Source organism: Arachis ipaensis, chromosome B10, assembly GCF_000816755.2.
Source record: "Arachis ipaensis cultivar K30076 chromosome B10, Araip1.1, whole genome shotgun sequence".
In the NCBI taxonomy this organism is placed as follows: domain Eukaryota; kingdom Viridiplantae; phylum Streptophyta; class Magnoliopsida; order Fabales; family Fabaceae; genus Arachis; species Arachis ipaensis.
The window spans coordinates 111114676-111121542 of NC_029794.2; the positions used below are offsets into that span (position 1 = coordinate 111114676).

At 33.7% G+C, this 6867-nt stretch overlaps 1 long non-coding RNA gene across 3 annotated transcripts; it reads left to right on the forward strand.

The window, feature by feature from the left end:
* Nucleotides 2336–6861, forward strand: LOC110268167. 3 transcript variants are annotated; one of them, XR_002356266.1, is made up of 5 exons: nucleotides 2336–3582; nucleotides 5480–5584; nucleotides 5763–5852; nucleotides 5974–6050; nucleotides 6358–6861. It is a non-coding gene; the product is annotated as an uncharacterized LOC110268167 (long non-coding RNA). The 3 variants fall into 3 exon arrangements; XR_002356265.1 differs by lacking the exon at nucleotides 6358–6861 and having other exon boundaries at nucleotides 5974–6349; XR_002356267.1 differs by lacking the exons at nucleotides 5480–5584; nucleotides 6358–6861 and having other exon boundaries at nucleotides 5974–6349.

A 6867-nucleotide genomic window follows, 5' to 3' on the forward strand; every position in this document is an offset into this window, starting at 1 on the left:
ATAAATAAATAAGTAAATATTCTTTTTATATTTTATTTCAACTAATAATTATTATATATGTTGTATTATTTATTATTTATTATTTAAAAAAAGTATGTTTAATATTATTTTAAAAAAGTAAACATTTAAATAAAAATAAGCTTTTAAAAGGTATTTTTGCGGATATATCCCACAAAAATAAATAAATAAGTAAATATTCTTTTTATATTTTATTTCAACTAATAATTATTATATATGTTGTATTATTTTATTTTTATTATTTAAAAAAAGTATGTTTAATATTATTTTAAAAAAGTAAACATTTAAATAAAAATAAGCTTTTAAAAGGTATTTTTATGTTTTGCGGATATATCTTATTCGATCCGCAAATGTGCGGATCAGATCCAAGCTAAAAAACTGTGGATATTGGATCCGATGATTTAAGTGCGGATCGGATCGAAATTTTAGCCATATCCGATCCGATCCGCATTCACCCATGTCCCTCTACCAGGTATGCACAAGGCGAGATTCAAACCTTCAATACTTATTTAAGCAAACAGTGAACTAACCCCTGAATCAGTCCAACCCTATATTTAGATTTCTTAAGACCCAATAACGATTGAGCCAAAAAAAATCTCAAAAACATAACAGTTAATAGGTTAGAAACCCAACAAAGAGGCCCAAACATGGCAACGATGCATTTTTTTTATTTTTTATTATTTATTTATTTATTTATTTTTGACAACACTTTTTTAACTGATAAAATTAGTTAAAACGATTTGGCGATCGGTAAAATTAGTAGTTCTGTAATGAGGTTGCAAAAATGTTTTTTAATTTCTTATTTATTGTTTTGTTGTAGGTTGCAAAAAGATTTTTCTTTTTAAGTTATTATTTTACTTTTTGTATGATGTGAAAAAAAACATATTACGTTTTGCAACAATAATATAATATGTCAAGTAACACCTTTCTTCTTCACAGGTCAAAAGCAAGCAACGTATATATACTACATCTTATTCACTGGTTTTCAAAATTTACACCACTTATTCCATTTAAAAAGTAAGTTGTGTTATTGTTTGTTAAAACACAAAGTCCTTTCCTTTAATTATGTTTTGGATAAAAAAAGTGGTTAAATTAAAAGATTTTTTTTTTGATAAAAAGTAGAATTAAATGAACAATAAATATTTTTATTAAATTTTGGTTTCTATGGTATTTTCGATTAAGCTTCATTTAAGGATTTGTTGCTGGTTAATGGGTTGCTACATGCATAAGACGGGATTTAAATTCCTGATACTTACTTAAGCGGGCTAGTGAGCTAACCACTAGACCAACCCAACTTAGTTACTTCAATAAAATTTTAGTAAACTGAATGTTATTTTGAGTAATACCCCACCCCGGTCCCTAACCATTTACGAAAAAGACCTGGTGCTCCCTGACCATTATAACGCGACCTTTATCCATTCACTCTGTATGACCAAAAGGACCCTGTAATAGTTCTTCCGTGAAATATAACCGAAAAATCCTACGTGTAACGGTAACTCTCTGACGTGGATTCAAACAATTTGATGAGACAATTAGGTTCCTGCACAATCATGGAAAACATTGCCGTTTTGATTCACTGTGGAACCAGATTTTAAGAGACATTCCTCATTCTCTCCCTAACATATCACACACTCTCACTCTTTGCCCTCATCTCACACATAGAATTACCGTAAACCCTAGAGAGTATCAGACTTTCCGCCAGAAATGACGATGAAGGAGAGCCGGCGAGGGCGAGGTAACTGCGTAGTAACGTGGTGTTTGCTGACGCAGGTGGTGACGTGTTGTTGACGGAGTTGTATGTCCGTTCTTTGAGGTTAGTTTTTTCAACAGCTTATAAACCACATCAGTGTGATCCTTCATTTGTTTATTTGAAACAAATATTTTTCCCATAGACCACCATAAAGCATGATATATGTATTATTTTACATTTGTCAAGAGCAATCACTTTCACTAGGGTTGGATTATTACCTCGGGTAAAGCTTTTTTGTCTATTTTGGGTATATTAATGTCTGTTAATTATAATTTATTTGTGCCTTATTCAGTAAACTTTATATATTGCAGATGTCTGTTGAGATTATACCAATATTTCACCATGGAGGGTGGTTTGAAAGAGACGACAATGGAGTGCTATGCTATCTTGATGGTAAGGTGGAGAGATTTCTCAAGTTGGATATTGACTTTGTTAATTTTAAGAATTTAGAGGAGATGTTCAAAAGTCTAGGCTATATAGAGTATAAGACTATGTATTGGCAAGACTCTATTGTCTCTGACCTAGAGTCTGGCCTCCACATTTTAAAAAGTGACAGAAATTAACTAGATATGTGATAACAAGATGACAAATTTGAAAACTGATGAGTTGTATATGTATTTTGATCATCTTGTGAGCCAGCCAGTTATGAATGAAGCAGGAGATATTCCTGTAGAGTTGAGTGATTCCTCCACTGATGATGGCTATGAGAGCGCTGAAGATGAGGCTTATAAGCCTCCCCCACCTAGTTATGAGACACTCAGTAGCAATAGTAGTGAGGAGTTAAGCTCAAGAAATAGGTCCAGGAATAAGTGTAAGAAGGACACACCTAAAAAAAAGACAATGACATTTAAGAAGAAGAGAGCAACACCTAAGAAGAAGATGTGACATATGTGAAGAAAAAAGTTAATGAAGATAATGGCTTATATCCTAAAACCAAGAAGAAGACTGTGACACCTGTGAAGAAAAAAGTTAATGATGATGATGGCTTATCTCCTAAAACCAAGAAGAAGAAAAATAAGAGATATGTGAAGATAAGAAGACATATTTTGGATAGGGATGAGGCTGTGAACTTGCAGTTGTTGCAATATCTAAGCTACGAAAGCTTAACTTGAAGTCTGAAGATTTTGTGCATGAGTGACTTACCATGGATGCCATATGTGCCACTTATGGTATAACAATTCAATTTGTAAATAGTGAGAAATTTTGGGAGATATTAGATGCTCTTAGGCCTGTGGCACCTGCCATCAAGAAACCCCCCACTACAAGAGAGACGGGACTTAGCAATCGAAAATTACCAGCATTTTTCCAAAATGCCACAAATCCACTGGGTTGCTGCGGTTCTTGTTGCATAATCAAACTCTGCTCCAATTGATCGGATTTGCTGGCTGTTTACGTCCCCAACCGCAACCAATAACCTTGGGGGAGGGGGCTTTGTTTCATTAAAATACCCCCCAACCAAAATATTTCGGCGCCATTAACCTTCATCCTTTTCGCGTGAACCCCAGCAGAGCAAAGGCACCAATCACTGGTCTCCTTCCCCCGCCATCGTGACTCTTCCCTCCGTCAGTTCCAGCTACCACGTCTGATGTCGTCGTTCTTCCCCGTCACTGATCTCCTCCCTCCGCGTGTAGCTCCCACGCGCGAAGGTAAAGTGAAAGGGGTCATCCAAGTCTTCTCCTTCCTCTGTGCACGTCTGTAATGTCGTCGGCGGTCGCCCCAACCATCCTTCCCGGTGTCATCGTCGGCAGCCTTCCCCCTTGCCCTTGCCCTTGCCCTGTTGTGCGTTGCTGATCGCCCTCTCTCCCCTCTCTCTGGTTCGTTATTCTCCCTTGCCCCAATTTAATTTGAGTGGCTGTTGATAAATTATTTTTGCATCAATTTTATCTCTGTGTCTTCTGAATTTTGGTTCGAACAACGTTGATCGACTTACTTTGCCCAAAATTTTCTTCACCAATTTAACATTCTGATTTAATTTTCTCCCAATTTTTAATCCCCTGAGTCTTGATTACTTAGTGTTTATTGCTTTTAGAATCATATAGAAATTCAAAGCAATCATAATTTTTAATGAACGAACATCACCAGATGTTGAAACACGGATGACTTTAAGAAAAATTCAAGCCAAATAAACTATTTCAAGAAGCTTGTAGTTGCCCAAGGAAACCTATCAAAACTATAAAAACTAAAAGTTTTGACTATCATTCAGCAGGGATCTATACTTTTCATGTGAATTTTTGGTGTCAAAAGCATGTGAGGAACGATCCTCAAGGATAACATAGGAATTGAACCCCTGAATTTTTGGCTCTTAATTGGTACCATGTAACTCTACTCTTTCACATGCATCGATCATCGATGATAGTTAACACAAATTATGAGAAAGTATAGAGAACTAAGTTTTAGTCAGTTAATATTAGCCAATTTTAGAGTTTAAATTTATAATTTAGGAATTAGAGTTAAGAGTTTATGATTTAGGATCTACAATTTAAGATAAAATTAAATTTAAAAAGTTGGTCTAAACTAGGCTACTCATAACAATTTTAGCAACTAATAAACTAGGCTACTGAAGATAATGCTTAGATTTACCATATAACAGCATGGTCTAAATTTCTGAAAATTAGCTTATTTGCAATCCTAAGTGAAGAGATAGAGCATTTGTATTAACCATTTATTGATGTAGACGTGTGTGTAAATAATTTTGTTACACCATAGCATTTGGCATGAATTTTGACCAATTTGTGTGAGATTTGATGGTGCATGATTAATTAATTAATTCACTGCAAAAGCAAAACAAAAAGTATAACACACATTTGTGGGAATAAGAAGTGGTTTAAGAGTGAGCATTGAGCAGATCCACAAGCCACTAGTTTCGATGTTGATGACACATAGCCATGCTGGCAGTTCACCCAAACATATCTGCTGCCGAGATCCACGGTTAGGTTCACCGTCACAAGTAGTGTTCTTAGCTTGATTTGGGTTACATATTGGGGTGTGGACAATGATATGTCTTTGGTTACAGGTAGAACAAGTGCTTTTGGTCCGAATGAGGTTTTTGCTGTGGCGGAATAAATGAATAATTGAAGAAAGGAACCAAGAGAGAGGATTATTCTAATTGAGGGAATCATGTTACTTTGGAAAATAAAACAAGTATGTAATAGGATAAGGTAGGCCTGGTGTGATGAATTGATGGTTAATGAAAGTGAAGCTACTTTTATTTATATATATATATATATGTGTATGTATGTATGTATGTATGTATGTATGTATTCATTCTAATATGATTACCGTAAGTATAGTTTACTTGGATGAGGAACCTTATTCATATAATCAGTTTATTTAGATAAAAAAAAGTGAATATGGATGTTAACAATCTTATTTATTTTCACTTAATAAATGATACTCCATGTTTTAACTGCTATTGTTGTGAATGGCTTGCAATCCTAAGATATTACTTAGGATCAATTGTTCACCATGCCATGAAATATTCGTTCCCACCCTCCTACTTGTGATCTCATTTAGATAATTTATACTAGACACATTCTTGTTTCTTTTTGGTCCTTAGTTCATTACAAGGCTACTTAATGGTTTCAATTTGTCATAAATTCAATGAACATTTCAGTTTTGTTTTTCTTCTATTTTGTTATGATAAGTTAATGTGTGATACAAAATCCATTTGATTTGTGAACTTATTGAAATTCATTAAATGTGGAATCATAGGGGGCTATGAATGCTTTCTCTTGTTCTCGGATATGAAATTACTGAAGCATCTGATGCTGATATTGCTTCTAGCTACCCTAATTTAGAATTGCTTGATCTCAGTGGGTATGTATCGGTACCTACTTTAATTCATTCACCTTGTTAACAAGCTTCAGATGAAACTCAATGCATACAAAAATTTATAGTAAAACTCAATACAACATTTAATTGTAGTTTGCCTCCCCCCTCTCTTCAATTTTCTTACACTTCTGGAACATATTCTAATGATTATCTTTCATCACAGATCTCGCATAAGTGACAGTGACATAGGAATAATTTACAATGTGTTTCCTGAAACACTATCAAGACTCCTTCTTGATTGTTGAAATGTCTCGTGAGTGTCTCTATTCTACCTTGGTTTTTGTCTGATTTTTATGTCTAGTAAGAACATATTGTTCTGGTTTGTTAGTTTTCTATAAGCATTAACTAACTTATAATTTATGTTCTTTGTACAGGTGTTACTGACAAAGACACCAGTAGCATCCATGCCCTTGAAGAGTTACACAAAAGTCTTGAGAAGAGAGATGTTGAGGTAACCAAAGTATATATTATAGTTGCTATATGAAACAAATGAAATCAACAATAATTCAAGCTGATCATATTATCATGGATAACTAGTATCTTACCAAAAGGAATTTCTTTAATTTTTCTTTGTTTGGACACAGCTTGTTCTGACGAATCATGGTCCAGTTGTTGAATCTCCATTTGAGAAAATTGAATACATTTGATATATTTAATCCGAAAATTTTCTAATTGAATGACTTCTTATACCTTTCTTTTTAATTAAACTAGTTCTTTTGGCTTTGTATCATTGGATGATTGATGGAAACAATTTGCAGGTCTAGTCGAGGACCAACAATTAATAGAGACCTTGGTGTCAGTATAAGTGCTCCTGGTGCTGCATCAACTAAAAGCTTTACTAAATTTGATCAAAGCAACAACTAAAAGCTTTGATCCAGCTAATAGAATTTTTTTAATATAGTAATTTTGTATTATTCAATATCTTTTGAATAAATAATTTACAAAATAATGTTTTTTTTTAGTTACGTTTTGGAATTATCCACAAATTTAATATTATTTATTTAGTGTTTTTTATGTTAATATCTCAAATTTAATAAATATAATGTAAAGAAAATAGGTTATAGTAATGAAAATGCTATAACTATTGTAGTTGGTCCTTTTTTTTATCTCGTGTATGAAATTGCGGCGGTTCGAAATCGTTGCAATTTTTTTAAAAAACCAACATAAATTTGTGGCGGTTTTAAAACCGCCGCAGTTTTTTTAATCCATTGAAAAAATAGTGGCGGTTCTGCAACCGCCGCAAAATTGTCAACCTGATTTGCGGTGGT